General features: G+C 49.2%; 1 protein-coding gene across 1 annotated transcript in view; it reads right to left on the reverse strand.

Annotated features, from left to right (window-relative positions):
• GPM6B (glycoprotein M6B) overlaps positions 1-15,648 on the reverse strand; it is a 148,471-nt gene that overhangs the window by 88,813 nt on the left and 44,010 nt on the right. The window lies entirely within an intron of this gene.

The following is a 15,648-nucleotide window of genomic DNA, read 5'->3' on the forward strand; positions in this document are numbered from 1 at the left end:
GAGAGAGAGAGAGAGAGAGAGAGAGAGCGCCCCAGGGCAGAGAGAGAGAAGATGACAGCGTTTCCTTTTGGGGCGACGAAAAGGTTTTGGAAGTTGATAGAGCTGGTGGTTGTAAAACACTGTGAACGTATTAAACGTCACAGAGTTGTTCGATTTAAAATGGTTTCTGCTGGGGCGCCTGGGTGGCTCAGTCAGTGAAGCATCCAACTCTTGGTTTCGGCTCAGGTCATGACCTCACTGATCGCGGGATTGAGCCTGGGCATTGGGATTCCCTCTCGCTCACTCTCTCAAAAAGAAAAAAAAAAAGGGGGATAACTATCTGCTTCATAGGGTGGTCTTGAGATTAAATGGGTCAATCCACATTAAGCAATTAGAACAAAGTCTGATGCACAGTAAGCCCTCCAATGATATTCCTTGTTAAGCGCCATGAAAACGTTCTCAAGGGATCTAGACCCTTCGAGTGTCTCCGTTTTTGCCTAATGGATGACTTTAAAACAAGCATTTATATTTAAATATGCATTTCCTTTTAAAATGTATCTCAAGTATCCTGTCCTCCACATTTTCCATCACTGAAATGGCAAGTTCCCGTTTCATTAAGCTGCACTTCGTCTTTTAAAAATCATTTTAAATAGAGCATTAAAAAAAAAAAAAACTGGGCTTCTTGAAATGACAAAAAAACACTGTGTCATCTTTTCTTACCCTGAGCAACACAGGAGAATACTTAATAGTACATATTGTACAAAAAGACACATTTCAAAATGAGCTGCCAGCGATTTACAATGGATATATTAATACTATTTTTATCCAAAAAGAATGGGATTAAGGAAGACATTATGAGATAGTCAAAGGCTTTGTTTCAACCATTTGTAAACACATGCAAATAAAGACTGAAGCTCTTATCTAGGAATAAACCGGAACTATTTCATAAACAAAAGCGTATACTTTTGTGAGGTGTGAGGAGAGAAACTAACAAAAAGAAGTATGTTGGGGAAAATTCATACAATCGATGGCATCTTCCTTGGTAATTAGATTCAGCAAAGGTGCATTACACCACGAGAATATTCGACACGTTCCATAAGGTGCCGCGGGATACAAGAGCTGGTGAGCGGCTCCCAAAGCCAAAGGCTCACCAGCGCTGACATGATGCTGTCACACTCATATACTGTTGTAGGTTCAATTGTGTCCCAATAAAAACAGGTGTTCAGATCCCCACCTCAGGTACCTATGAACGTGGCCGTATTTGGAAACAGGATCTTTGCAGATGGAATCAAGTCAGGACGAGGTCATACTTGATTAGGGTGGGCCCTCACGCAATGACTGGTGTCTTTACAAGCAGAGGGAAATTGGGACACAGAGGAGAGACACAGGGGAAATGTGAAGGCAGAGGCAGAAATGCTTCTACGGGCCGAGAAATGTCAAGGATTGCAGACAGCACCAGAAACTAGGAGAGGGGCATGGAATGGATTCTCCCTCGGTGCCTTCAGAAGGAGCCAACCCTACAGGTCCCTCGGTTTTGGACTCCCGGCCTCTGGAACTGTGAGAGAAGAGACTTCTGTGCAAGCCACCCCGCTGGTGGTACTTTGTTGCGGCAGCCCTAGGAAACGGATACACGCGCCATCTTGGGCACACCGTCTTCGAGGACCAGGAGAGACTGAATAGAAAAGGGGGTCAAAGGCACAGGCTGTGAAGGCCTTGAGCTGTGCGGCCTTGAGCCGGGGGCTCAATCTCCCTGCGTCTCCGTTTCTTTGTGGTTCAGTGGGAACAACAGAATCCACCTCACATGGTCGTCGTGAAGATTCAACCATCCCTCCCCTCAAACCCTGCCCCTCTGGCCTACTTTTTCACTGACATTTTAGTATTTCAAATATGGTAGAACCGACGATGCCTAAATTTCCACAAAAACCCGAGTTTCGCGAGCAAGAGAATCAAAATCTATTTTTGTAATCTCCAATTGTTACTAGAATAGCCCAACAACAGAAAGGCAAGAATAGGTCCAAGTATGTTTGAGCACAACGAGCACAGACAGAGGGACAAACGTCCTCCAAAGCAATAGAAATGGGGCAGATGCGAGAAACGAAGATGCAAGGAGGCGGAAGTAAAGCCTCTCTACGTGGAGCTGAGCGAGAGGCATTCATCGGACAGTCACTGACACGCAGGATGCATGGGAAGACGTAGGGAACGATCAGGAAAGGCATCGCGACAGAAGCAATTCCTAACGTGGGTTTGAAGCAGAACGGACCTACGTGATAGAGAAAGATCGGCACAGAACTAGCACGGGTAGCGACTCAGTAAGGTAAACGTCAAACCGCCGTAAAAGCGAGCAATTTCACTCCTCGGTACGTACCCCAAGAACTGAAAACAGGTGTATCAACAAAACCCTGCACACACACGTTCCCGACAGGCCACAGAAAGGAATGAAGTGCTGACACGTGCTATAACGCGGATGAACACACAAAACCTGATGCCAAGGAAAAAGCCAGACACAAAAGGCCACATGTTATATGGATCCATAATCGGCAAATTCTGAGAGACAGAAGTGAGGTCAGTGGTGGGCAGGGGCCGGGCGGAGGGGAAGATGAGGCACAGTTTATGGGGTTTCTTTTGGGGGGGGGGAACCAATATTCTAGAACCAGACAGTGGTTCTGTGGGTACAACATCGTGGATGCGCTAAATGCCCCCGGACTGTGCAGTTTGAAGTGATCAGTTGGTAAGTTTTATATGTGTTTCATCATAAAATAAACTGAACGAAGAGAACAGAAGCAAGGAAAAATTCCACAAGAATGACGAAAAAGCCATGGTGAGTGACACAGAGCAATGGGGTATAAGGAGAGAAAGGAATTAACGGTGATGCGTTTGTCACGGAGAGGAGATTAACTTGATACAGCACTTAAGGCAATCCTTTAAAAAAATTTTTTTTCACGTTTATTTTTTGAGAGAGAAGAGAGAGAAAGACAGAGCGTGAGCAGGGGAGGGGCAGAGAGAGGGGGGAGACACAGAATCCGAAGCAGGCTCCGGGCTCTGAGCCGTCGGCACAGAGCCCAACGCGGGGCTCGAACTCACGGACCGCGAGATCATGACCTGAGCTGAAGTCGGACGCTTAACTGAGCCCCCCAGGCACTCGGCTTTTGCTATTTTAGGAGGTCACGGATGAATCGTTGCTGGCTGGTTATTCATCGAGGAAGACACCCAGGTGGACACACAAGGTATCTATCTCTTTGCCGTCACAATTTTACATCTCACTTGTTAAAAATGCCTATGTACAAATGTTCTCTGGTCAGTGCCCACCGGTCCTGTGTTCCCAGCATAACCGGGCACCCAGGAGCGGTGCGCCCTTTCGGAGCAGGCCGTGGCACAGAGAACTCTCAGCTGTCTATGAGAACTACTAGGGAACTAGACGTCAGTGCGAGGGGCAAATGGTGGGATGGATCCAGCCAGACGGGCAAAGGTGGTCTGGAACAATCTACCGCTGTGAACCTGGCCTGCGGCCGACTCTGAAGGCATAAGGAACCTGCTGCAAGCCTGGGCAAGCTCAGGCACAGCGTATCTACCTCCGAGCACTGGGGACGGCAGACAAGAGAATGGCTGTTTCCCAGTGGGACTCAGCGTCCGCTAGAGAGTGCCATATGCACGACTGGAGCGGGCCTGTTGTCGGACAGCATCTGAGATGACAGCACGCCCATACCACGATGCCGTGTCATCCCCTGTCTAGTTCCTGTAATAATGGACAAGCCACCGGAGCCGTCTGGGAGCATCGAGTCAACTCCCAAGCTCGGGGGCGGGTGGGGAGCCTGGGGTTCATAGGAGTACACGGGCAAGGCCAGACTATTTTCCGGGTGATGCCATGTCCAGCTGTGTTTCAGTGTCACTGCAAAGCCTGGGGCACGGGGCAGGAGAGGACACTTCCCCGACCACCCCCTCCCACCAAGCAGCTCCTTGCCACACCCACACGGCTGAAGACCAACTAGCAAATGCAGCCCACCTCGAAGCACAGATGACTGGACCACCTTTAGACGTGCAAGAGGGGACTGCGATATGGGACCAAACAGTGGAATGAGATCTCAACAGTCTCTAAAATGTAAAATTACGGCCCACCAAACCTTACTCAGAGCACGTAAACCTGACGGGGATGCTGAGGTAGAGGGTTTACTTAGGGTGCCCGATGAAGCGTTCGAGTTCCTTCCCCGGCAGTAGTTTAAGAAAAAAAAAAAAAGTCGCAACACATGAAAAGATGCTCAACATCACTCGCCATCAGGGACATGCAAATCCAAACCACAAGGAGATGCCATCTCACGCCCGTCAGAACGGCTAAGATCAACAGCCCAAGAAACAAGTGTCGGCAAGGATGCGGAGGAAAAGGGGCCCACGCGCACGGCTGGTGGGACTGCAAATTGGTGCAGCCACTGTGAAGGACAGTATGAAGGTCCCTCAACAAATTAAAAATAGAAATACCATGGGATCCAGTAATCCCGCTATGGGGTATTTAACCAAAGAAAACAAAAACACTAATTCGAAAAGATCTACGCACCCCGATGTTTATAGCAGCTTTATTGACAACAGCCAAACTATGGAAGGAATCCAAGTGTCCATCCATAGATGGATGGATAAGGAAGATTCCATTTTATACACACACACACACACACACATATATGTGTGTGTGTGCGTGTGTGTGCGTGTGTGTATATATGTATGTGTATATATATATATATATATATATATATATATATATATATATTTATGATGGAATATTACTCAGCCATAAAAATGGACGAGATCTTGCCATTTGCAACAACACGGATGGACCAAGGAGATATCATGCTGTAAAAGTTAGACAAATACTGTATGATATCACTTATATATGGAATGTACAAAAAGGCAACAAAAAGGCAGAAACAGACCCATAAATACACTGAACCGATAGTGGGGGGGGGGGGGCAGTTTGCGAGGATGAGCAGAATGGGCTAAGGGGCAGGGAAGGTACGGGCTTCCAGTTACGGAATGAGTGAGTCGTGGGGATGAAAGGTACAGCCACCAGTTTCTCTTCTGATACCATGTTTCTGTTGCTGTGAGCCTGAAACTAAGGTAACATTGTGTGCCAACTACAATTAAAAAAAAAAAAAAATGTCTCAGGGGTGCCTGGGTGACAGTCCGTTGAGCATCCAACTCCGGCTCAGGTCATCAGCTCACAGTTCGTGGGTTCGAGCCCCGCGTCAGGCTCTGTGCTGACAGCTCGGAGCCTGGAGCCCGCTTCGGATTCTGTGTCTCCCCCGCTTATCACCCCCACAAGAGTTAACAGCTTCTTAATATCATCCAACACCCATCTCTGTTCAAATTTTGCTTCTTATCCCCCCCCAAATGTCACTCGCATTGGTTTGACTGGACCGGGATTTCACAAGGGCCTGGACAGGAGACAATCAGAGGCAAATCTGGAAAGCAGGGAAATTCTTAAAAATCAAAAATTATACTTTAGTAAAGCTGATTAAAAAAATCGAATCCAAACTTTTGTGGATTTTGTTTTTCTATCCAGGGCTTGGAGGGAAAAGTAGGAACGGATTCTTTGGGCCAAGAGGGGTTTTCCTCCCCCAACCCCACCCCCATGTGCAAATGCTCTGGTTATCTGTGATTCTCCCTCCCGCTCCAAGGTTGTCCCCATCCTAATCCCCGAAACCTGTAAATACCTTACATTATACAGCAAAGGGGGCTTAGGGTTGCAGACGGAACGAAGGTGGCTCATCAGCTGACCTTAAAAGGGGGAGAGGAGTCACGACGGCCTTAAACGTGGAAGAGGGAGGCAAGCGTCACAGTGATGCCACGTGGGAAACACTCACCCCGCCTTTGCTGGCTCTGAAACTGGAGAAGATGGCCACACGCCAAGGAATGGGGGGGGCTCCCAGAAGCTGGGAAGGCCAAGAAAAAGGCTTCTTCCCTAGAGCCTGTGGCAAGGAACGTGGCCTGGCTAACACCTTGTGTTCAGCCCAGGGCGACCCCGGTCCGACTCTGCCCTCCAGAACGTAAGCTACCAAATTTGTGTGCGAAGCCACGGTCGTGGCAATTTGTTACAGCAGCCGCAGGACACTGAGAGCAGGACCAGAAAGCCCCGACATCCTTTGACGTCACAGTATTACTTGGAACGTTTATCTGCCACTGCCCCCTGCCAGCGGCTAGCGTCTCCGGCTGCCGTCCTAAAGCGGTGTTAGGATCCTAAGGTGAGTCCCCCTCACCCCCCGCGTTTAACGCTGCAATCCTAACCCCCCAGTGTGATGTGTTAGGTATTGGGACGTGGGGCCTAAGCCCCTGGCCCCATCCACCGTGTGAGGACCTCACCGGAAGGCACCCGTTAGGTACCACGAAGAGGCCTCTCACCAGACAAGGAATCTGCCCGCATCCTGATCTGGGACCTCAGCCCCCAGAACCGTGAGATACACATTCCTGTTCTAAGCCACACAGTACATGGTGTTTCGTTAGAGCCACCCGAGCGGACCAAGACAAGCGGATCTTCTATAACCAAGGAAAAGACCCACAAGCAAACCAATGGTTCCCCCCATTTTGTGGTACATCACCTGGAGGGCTTATTCAAACAGTGCTGAGCCCACCTCCAGAGTTTCTGATCGAGTCGGTCCCCCGAGGAGGGGCCCGAGAATTTGCGTTTCTAGCAAATTCCCACAGGATGCTGACCGCTTTTTGCATTTTGAGAACCATCGGTATGAATCCATTATCCTTACCTGAAAATCATTTTCGTGGGGGAGGGGGAGGAGGGGGGTGTCAGAGCCAGCTTTTTGTTTCGTTTGAATCATTACAGACAATTTTCAGCTTCTGGGAGGATTTCTTTTCCCTTGCTTTGCAAAGAACACAGAAGACCCTTTCCTTACACACCCACCGACGGTGCTAGAAATAGGTGAGCACATACGTGGTGCGGTCGTCTGAAATAGCAGACCACGTCAGGGTGGAGGCCTCACTACACACCTGTACAGGCAGAGAATGACGCTTTGTGGAACCCAGGGTAGGCGGAGGAGGGGTGTCGGGGGACAGCGAGTTGTGGCCAATCTCCTGTTCTGGTGGAGAGCCGACAGTGGTGGTCCCCTGTCCCATTCCCATAAAATGCAAGGAAGCCAGAGTTCCATTTTCTTTTTTTTTTTTTTTTTAAGTTGATTTATTTTGAGAGAGAGAGAGCATGCACATCCACGAGCAGAGAGAGAGGAGAGAGAGAATCCCAAGCAGGCTCCACACTGTCTGCACAGAGCCCAATGTGGGGCTTGATTGAACCCACGAACCACGGGACCATGACCTGAGCCAAAACCAAGAGTGGGACACTTAACTACCTGAGCCACGCAGGCGCCCCTCAAGTCATTTTCTAAATCAGGGCAAGAGTCTCGATTAATCTCTCGTTATCTGGGTTTCAGAACGAAGATCTCTCGCTTTGTTGTCCAATATGGTAGCCACCAGCCCCGTCATCACTGAGCACTCGACCGGGACTCGGCCCCCCGAGAAGTGCTTTAAAGGTAAGATTCACACTGGACTTCAAAAAAATCTAGTATGAAAAATAGTGTAAAATATCTCAATTTTTAGGCTACAAGTTGAAATGACATTTTGGATATATCAGGTTAAATAAATTAGACCATTAATTTTACCTGCTTTTTAGCCTTTTAAATAATTTTTATTTTTATATTTATATATTTTTTAGTGTTTCTTCATTTTTGAGACAGAGAGAAAGCACAAGCAAGGGAGGGGCAGAGAGAGGGAGACACAAAATTCGAAGCTGGCTCCAGGTTCTGAGCTGTCAGCACAGAGCCCGGCACGGGGCTCGAACTCACAAACCATGAGATCATGACCTGAGCCCAAGTCGCATGCTTACCCTACTGAGCCACCCAGGTGCCCTATTTAACCTTTTAAATAATTTTTAATAGCCTTTTCAAAATTACATGCTGCTCACATCCTATTTCTATTGGACAATATGGACCCAGAATATTCTAGAATAGTTCACATTGGATAAAATATTTGAAGTGCAGATTTTCTTAATCAATTTTTTTTTTTAAGTTGTCTCCACACCCAATGTGGGGCTCGAATCCATGACCCTGAGATCAAGAATTGCATGGTCTACCGATCAAGCCAGCCAGGCGCCCCTCTTAATCACATTTTTAATCTGGAAACAAATAGCCGATTCCTGTAGAGTCTGAATGTCAAATAAATTCATCAGGCCTCCTTCAACTTATCCAAACGCACACGACTGACTAATGCTCTACACTTTATCTCAAGAGTAGTGCATCGAGTGGCAATTCTACATTGTTCTGGAACAGAGAAAAGGTGTTTTTAAGGCCCTATCCACCGAAAATGCAAACTCCCCAATCTGAAGATTCTCCAGGTCTTCCCTCATCTTTATTTACTCGTGTTAAAAGACTCTGGAACCATGGTAGAAGAAGAAATAACAAGCAGGCTCCATTTTCTTTTCTTGACCCATCTTTTCCCTAGAGAGCTACAAAATAATGAGGCGTGTCATTAAGCGGGCTGAGCTTTCCCACAGACGTGAGATAATTGAGCCTGAGTTCCTGACCAAGGACTCCAGATCAAAGAGACGGAAGGAAATATAGACTCTCCAGCCTGCAAAAAGAAGTATGCAAAATACTGCCAGGATCCACGTAGTGGATGGGCCCAGAGGGCGTGACCCCACAGAGCAGTGGAAGGGACAGGAAAGTAACATTTGTCAAGCATCTACGTGTAGTTTGCATACACCGCCAGTCAGCACTGAGCACTCGATTGGGCCCCCTCACCCTCCCGAAGGCACTAAGGTACTGATGGCCTTGCATGCTTACAACCGTACTCGAGGAGAAATCAGGGAACTTGTTAGTGCCCGAGTCCTGTTCCCCACTCTGCATTCCCAGAACAGCGCGTCTTTTTTAACCATTCTGCACCATTTTTCCCCACAAAGGCTGTATAAACTGTGCAGAAGACAGCTCTAATTATACACGGAGAACCGGGTCGTTATAAAGTATACAGACACTGTACAAAAAAACAAAGTTTCTGTGACTCGTTTTCACCCCAAACACATTAGGCTAACGCAAGCACTAAATATTCCAGGACTTCTCTTATGGAAAGGAAAGGATTCTTCTTACGAAAAGGAAGAAGTCTTCACTGTTCAAATACCTTTCTTTTTCCCTCCAGTCAGTTACCCCGGGGGCAACCAGGGGCGACCTCCGAAAACATCTGCAAGACTTTTGCAGTAGTTGCGGCACCACGACCGCGTGGTTGGGACGTGAGAAGGCGAGGACCTCGAGAAGTGGCCCTGCTCCCCATCCTGCCCTCTGCTATTTCTGACGCCCCCTGGGCCAATACCTCCAGAGGCAGGCGTGAGTGGGGGTGGGGCACGGTCACTGCCCCAAGGACACAAAGGGGCCTATCACCCTACGTGTGTGAAAACAAGCTGCAGTGCCAGGACGACCTCGTGTGGTCCCACGTCCCTCAACTTCCGGTCACCGCTGCAGACAAGAAGGATGGAGTGAGGGCTGAGGCAGCCGTTCGACAGCAACGAATGAGCAGAGAAGGAAAGGGCGCGTGGCAGGGAAACGAGGCTGGCCCTACACGGGAAGGCCATCCAGTATTTTATGTTTGGGTTTGGAGAAGACTTTTTTTTTTAATGTTTATTTATTTATTGGGGGGCGGGGGGAGGAGGCAAGCAGGGGAGGGGCAGAGAGGGAGAGAGAGAATCCCAATTAGGCCCCTCGCCAGACACGGGGGCTCAATCTTGTAAATCGTGAGACCGCGACCTGAGTCGGACGCTTAACCGACTGGGCCACCCAGGCGTCCCCGGATTTTGAAGGTTTTGGTTTTTCACCGCCCGCCCCCCCGAAGCTGCTTCCAACTGTTATCATAACGGGCCCTAGTGAAAAGCAGACACGTTGGTTTTGTTTTCGGCTAAAACCCACAGGAAAAGAACATCTGAGAAGCACAAAAACTTACCCTATACGCTTTTCTGATATACTTGTAATTTGTTACACGAGCAACAGAAATGCATTTTTGACCTTGCGAGCTACCCCCTTCTCCTGCTTCTGCAGCAAGCTTAAAACGCTTGTCCCTCCCCACCTTAAGTGCTGCAAGGATTCCGACCAAATTAGTATTCTACGTATGCATTGATGCAAATTTATTCAAATGTTAAGCTACCGGATTAGAAAGCAAAATCTCCTCCTGAATTTTCATACTTAATCAATGATTAATGTAACCCAACGCGTTTAGGAACTCAACTGATCTCTGCGTAGGCTCCCACATTCTTCTCCAGTGAAATCTTAGAACATTCCCGGTACGTACCGCATTCCCTCATCTGTGTGTTTACAGTGCTGTACGCATCAGGATACAGCTGCTTTACTTGAGCCTGTGAAAAATGCTCCTATACATCCACAGTATCTCTAAGTTCCCAGCACCGTTGACATTACAGGGCCCTACACAATCCAGTCCTCTGAACTCAAATTTCAAGACATTTCCCCTCTTGGTCTCCCTGCAGGGAGGCCACCAAACCCTAAGCGCTCAGCTCTTCTGCTGACATCGCCAAGTCCCCAGCGCTCGACATGACTGACCGACAAGGAACAAGGGAAGGCCTTCTTTCGGCTCCCATTTCGCTCTACCTCGAGTCACCGCTGCACCAAAGAGACGGAGAACAGAACAGAGCAGCCCTTATTCTCACTGGTTGATGCATGAAGCGGGGGTACTGAGCTGCGGATGCCCCCTCTGACAGTGGCCTTCGCCTTCCCACTACATGAACTGCGGTCCCATCTGTGCCCACTGAGCCCCCTGGTAAGGCTTTGTGTTTCCACGGCTGGTAACAAACGCGTAAGTCAAGCTCAAACGATGACGAGCCAAGCGCAAAGAGTTAAATTCAGTTCATCACCTTGGGTTTCCCGGTTCAGAGGGCACTGGAGCCACCTTGGGGGAAGGCACAGATATGGGTGAACAACGGGAACTTCCTCATCCCGGCTTGACTACGCCAGAAACAAGGGTACCGAGAAGACAGCCCCTCTCTCCACAGGGAGGTCTCAGGAGCCCACTGGTCAGCTTCCATCAGACCTGCCATCAACACGACCCCTCAGCCTTACTCCCCTCCTTGTTGAAGCTGACCGTGGAAATGGCGATTCTCCACCTGGAGTCATGGGGGGAGTGGGGAGGGGTGCCACAGGCCCCAGCCAGGCTGCACCCCAGAACAGTTGAATCCGAATCCTGGGGGTGGAAGCCGGAGAGCGCAAGCTTGAATGGACAGCAAAGTCTGCGAACCCGTGGTACACGGGGCATATCAGAGGTAAGCTTTTAGAGTGGCCGTGCGTCCAGCCTCCAAACCCACGCGTTATGGAGCCCCTGCTCCTAAGCCCAGAGTTTTATATTCTACGGGTGGGTTGACCACAGAAAAACAGACTGGGGACCAGTCAGTTGGATCATCCCTAGGGCCCCTTTCGGCACTCGGGGTCCATTTTTCTGGGAGGCTAGTGGCATCTCACAGGACATGGGGAACACGATAAACACGGATGAAAAAGGTCACGCGTTTGCAACATTTCTCCACGCAGCCGCGGGTTACTGTCAAGTCCACGTTCTTGCAGAAAGCCATTTGCTCATAATCTCGGGACTGAGAAAAAGCTCTCGATCGTGAGGGGTCCTGGAGGGCGCACACAGATCTCCGGAAGGGAAACTACCTTCAACCGTCTTTCAGGCGAAGCGGCGGGGGAAAGAGAGAGAGGCATACACACGTCTTTCTCTCTCACCCTGGGAAATGCAATCAGGAGTTGTGTCTGTCACGTGGCGTCGATCCCAGCCAACGTTTGGCAGTTCAAACTCTGCCCGGCCAGCCACGTCTATGCTCTTTGTTCGGCGCCCTGCACACACTGGGGCATTATGCTCCCGCTCTCAGCGAGGGCAAACAGGAAACACATTCTTTTCTCTGCAAGAGAAAGATGTAACTTTTTGCCTTCTATCTTTCTGCTACACGGGGCAAGATTATTTCGTTCCGTCCGTCCGCTTGTTTCCTGCAACTCCCTTCCCGCCCCTTCCCCCCCCCCCCGCCCCCTTTGGCTTGGTAGATGGTTTCAAAAAGCAAGAATAGAAAAGGAGTAGAAAAGGAGTGGTTATTTTGCTTTGTTTTGTTTTGCCTTCTGTCTCCCAAGCCAATTATCTGACACAGAATCACAACTGATTCTGACGGTAACAGTACCCCTTTCTCTGTAAGGTATTTTCGCCTGGCAGACAGCTTCTGTGGCCTCCGGATATACACAACACTAGCCTTCACTGGCGATCAACAGCTCTCCAGGCTAACTGGAACGGGACGTTAACCAGAAAGGAACCTACAGACTGCTCAGACCTGGACAGGCAAACGCACGACCTGGGGGCTCTGTTTATGAGGCAGATTCTGATTCTGCAGGTCTGGGGTGGGGGGCTGAGACCGCAGATATCCAGCCAACACCCAGGTTTTGGTGACATTAATAGGCATTAATAGTTCAACGACTCCGGGTGATTCTAATTTAGGCCAGTTCCCACAGAATAACGCCAGACAAATAATGCTTAGGCACCAACTCTCCATCTTACGCTCTTCCAGTAGAACACATAAGGTATTAAATCTGGATGTGTGGATAACAACCACTTCCCATTCCCAGGGAGGTTAACACATATGCTAGTGGTAGATCCGTCCATCCAACGACTATTCGCGGAATGCCTACTAAATCCCCCCAAAACTGCGTCAGGCATTGGGGATACCACGGGGAGCAAAAGATATGGTCCTTTGCCCTCATAAATGCTGGCCGTTTTGTGGGGAAAGGCATTACCAAATAATCACACAAATCCATATGATTTCAAGCCACGGACAGGTACGAGGAAGAGACAAGAGTCTAAGGACAATGTGGAGAAGGGAGGCAAACAGGGGCGCCTGCGTGGCTCAGTCGGTTAAGGGTCCGACTTCCGCTCAGGTCATGATCTCACGGTTCATGAGTTCGAGCCCCGCGTCGGGCTCGCTGCTGTCGCTGTCAGCACAGAGCCTACTTGGGCTCCTCTGTCCCCCTCCTCGCTCTGCCCCTCCCCTGATCACGGTCTCTCTCCCTCTCTCTCTCAAACAAAACAAAAAAAAAAAGAACTGGACAAAGATATGGCTGGTCTACTGTCCAACCAATGATCACAGAACCACAGATTTTTTTTTTATTGTAGGAAAATATGCATAGCACAAACTTTTTAACCCAGTGGTATTAAATACGTCCACAATATTATGTAACCATCACCACCATCCACTTCCAGAACTTTTCCATCACCAGAAGCAGAAAGCATTTTTTTTTTTTTTTTTAAGCTGAAAGGGACTTCCCTAGCCGGATTCTACAGGAGGAAAACCGACTTCCCAGTTCAGAATACGTGCCCCAATTGTACACTGTAAAATCGAGTTAGACATGGAATCAAGCTGCTAGCTACGTGCTATTCCTTAACCACTCTCAGTAATCACTGAAGAAGGGTAAGAGTGTTAAACCTCCCAGCCCGTGAGGGCGGCACTTAGGAAAGTTACACCACGTTACTTGACGCGGGCACCAGTGACATTTGGGCTCATCACGCTTTGCATGGGGGCTGTCCTGTGCATCCCAGTATACGGAACGGCGGCCCTGGCCTCGTTAGCATCTCTCTAGTTGTGACCAACGTGTCTCTGGACACTGCCACGTCTCCTGACGGGCCCCATCACCCCAGCCGAGAACGGATCAGTTACAAGGACGCTTTCTTCAAGGGCCACCTCTTCAAGTCAAGTGCTAAAGAACATGGCTCATTCTGACTCAGGACCCAAAAAGGAAGCCATATCCTCCCTTCCAAGAGGACAAATTCACTTCTTACACGTGCAAAGCTACAACGTCTCCACCGTGATGCACGTTAAAACTACCTATGGGGATTTTTATGGGGCGCCTGGGTGGCTTAGTCGCTTAAGCGTCCGACCCTTGAATTTGGCTCAGGTCATGATCTCATGGTTGGGAGATCGAGATCAGTGTCCACACTAAGTGTGGAGCCTACTTGGGATTCATTCTCTTGCTCGCTTTCTCAAAATAGAGGAATAAAACTTTTAAAAAATCTCTATGCCCAGGCCAAGCTCCAGACCAATCAAACCAGAATCTCTGGGGGCGGGGCTTGGGCAACAGTAGTTTTCAACACTCTCCAAGTGATCAGAACCGTTGATCTAGCACGGACTACTACTCAAGCCTGACGGTCCATGGGGAAGCAGCAGTGACATCACCTGGAAGGTCGCCTGGGGCCCCACTGCAGACACACTGAATCAGGATCTGCAGCTTAACTAGACCCCCCCCCCCCAGGTGATTCGCATGCACATTAAAGTTTGAGGAACGCTGCTCTGGAATTCATAAAAAAAAAAGTACCTGAGCTTGTGAGTGTCCATGTGAATCTTGTTTTCCAGCTGCACAAAGCAATTCAAATAAATTAAAAAAACAAAAAACCAAACAAAAAACACTCAACCTTGCAAACAGTTGTTTTGACAGAACTGCTTCTCAAGTTTCCTCCTCTAAGCCCGAGAAGCCCTACTCTGGGGGACGGAAACACCAAGGGAGAAACGTGGTGCGTCTGCCATGGCGGACGCTTGTCTGAGTTTGCAGTCCCCAAAAGGGGGCCGGACACAGTGCTGTGTGCTCCGTGGGTGCTTAATAATTACTTGTTGGCCGGCTGACCAGCCCAGATGTGAGAACAAAGTGGGTTTCTCTGGGAGTCCGGGGGAATTTATCCACCGGACCGTTGCCTACGATTTGAGGCGAGCAGTCACAAGTCTGCTGGTCTCTAGGTTTGGGAAAGCAGCGGGGCAGGAGGAAGGGATGCCGAGAGGAAGATCACAACGGCAAGAGGCCGCGGAGAGCACAGAACGCATCACTGTACTCGTGGCATGAAATACACAGAAGGAAAGCCTGCCAATCACCGCATAATGAATTCGCTTCTGGCTGCCAAAGTAGGAGCCACAGGACAATGAACAATTTGAGCGGCTTCTGTTTCCACAATGCAGCCTTGTGAATGTCCACAGGCAGAAAATTGTGCCTACCACGCACTGGGCATTTTTCTTTCTGGGCCGTGCTCTAGGTCGAGGCAGCAAATTGTGTACCTAAGACACAATTCACGGCGGGGCTAGGAAGACCAACATTTGAACCTCCTGTCCGGCACAGTCCTTGGGTGGGAGACAGGCTTTCTTTTCCTGGACACCATCTGCGTAAGTAAAAGCAGGTGTTCCGAACAGCAGCGGCTGTTTAGTTAGCCGAGCACCGACACGTGGAAAGGACTTCGAGGATCTCCTTGTCCGCGAAACCGTCTCGTAGGCATAGCTGGTGCACAACGACGCTGCCTTTGAGTGTTCAGTCATTATGTGTCAACTAATTTGACAAGCCGTTGGTATTCTCCGGAAATAAACTCTGACAAGCAGTGAAGAAAACCCACGCTATCAATTTCCGTGTGTGATGCGCTACCAGGTGGCCTCCCCAAATTGTCCCCCAACTAGCATTTTGAGGAGTCTGAAAATACTCACTTCTCCACGCAGAATCTGGGGTCTTTGTTAACACTGACCCGGGGAACACAGGATGGACTTTTGTTTTCGTGCCTCCTCTGTAAAGCTCCTTCCAGACAACAGAAGCTTCACTTCTTCGATTACACGCGCATATGTGCCTGGGTCAC

The sequence above is a fragment of the Leopardus geoffroyi genome, chromosome X (genome assembly GCF_018350155.1).
Source record: "Leopardus geoffroyi isolate Oge1 chromosome X, O.geoffroyi_Oge1_pat1.0, whole genome shotgun sequence".
Lineage (NCBI taxonomy): Eukaryota > Metazoa > Chordata > Mammalia > Carnivora > Felidae > Leopardus > Leopardus geoffroyi.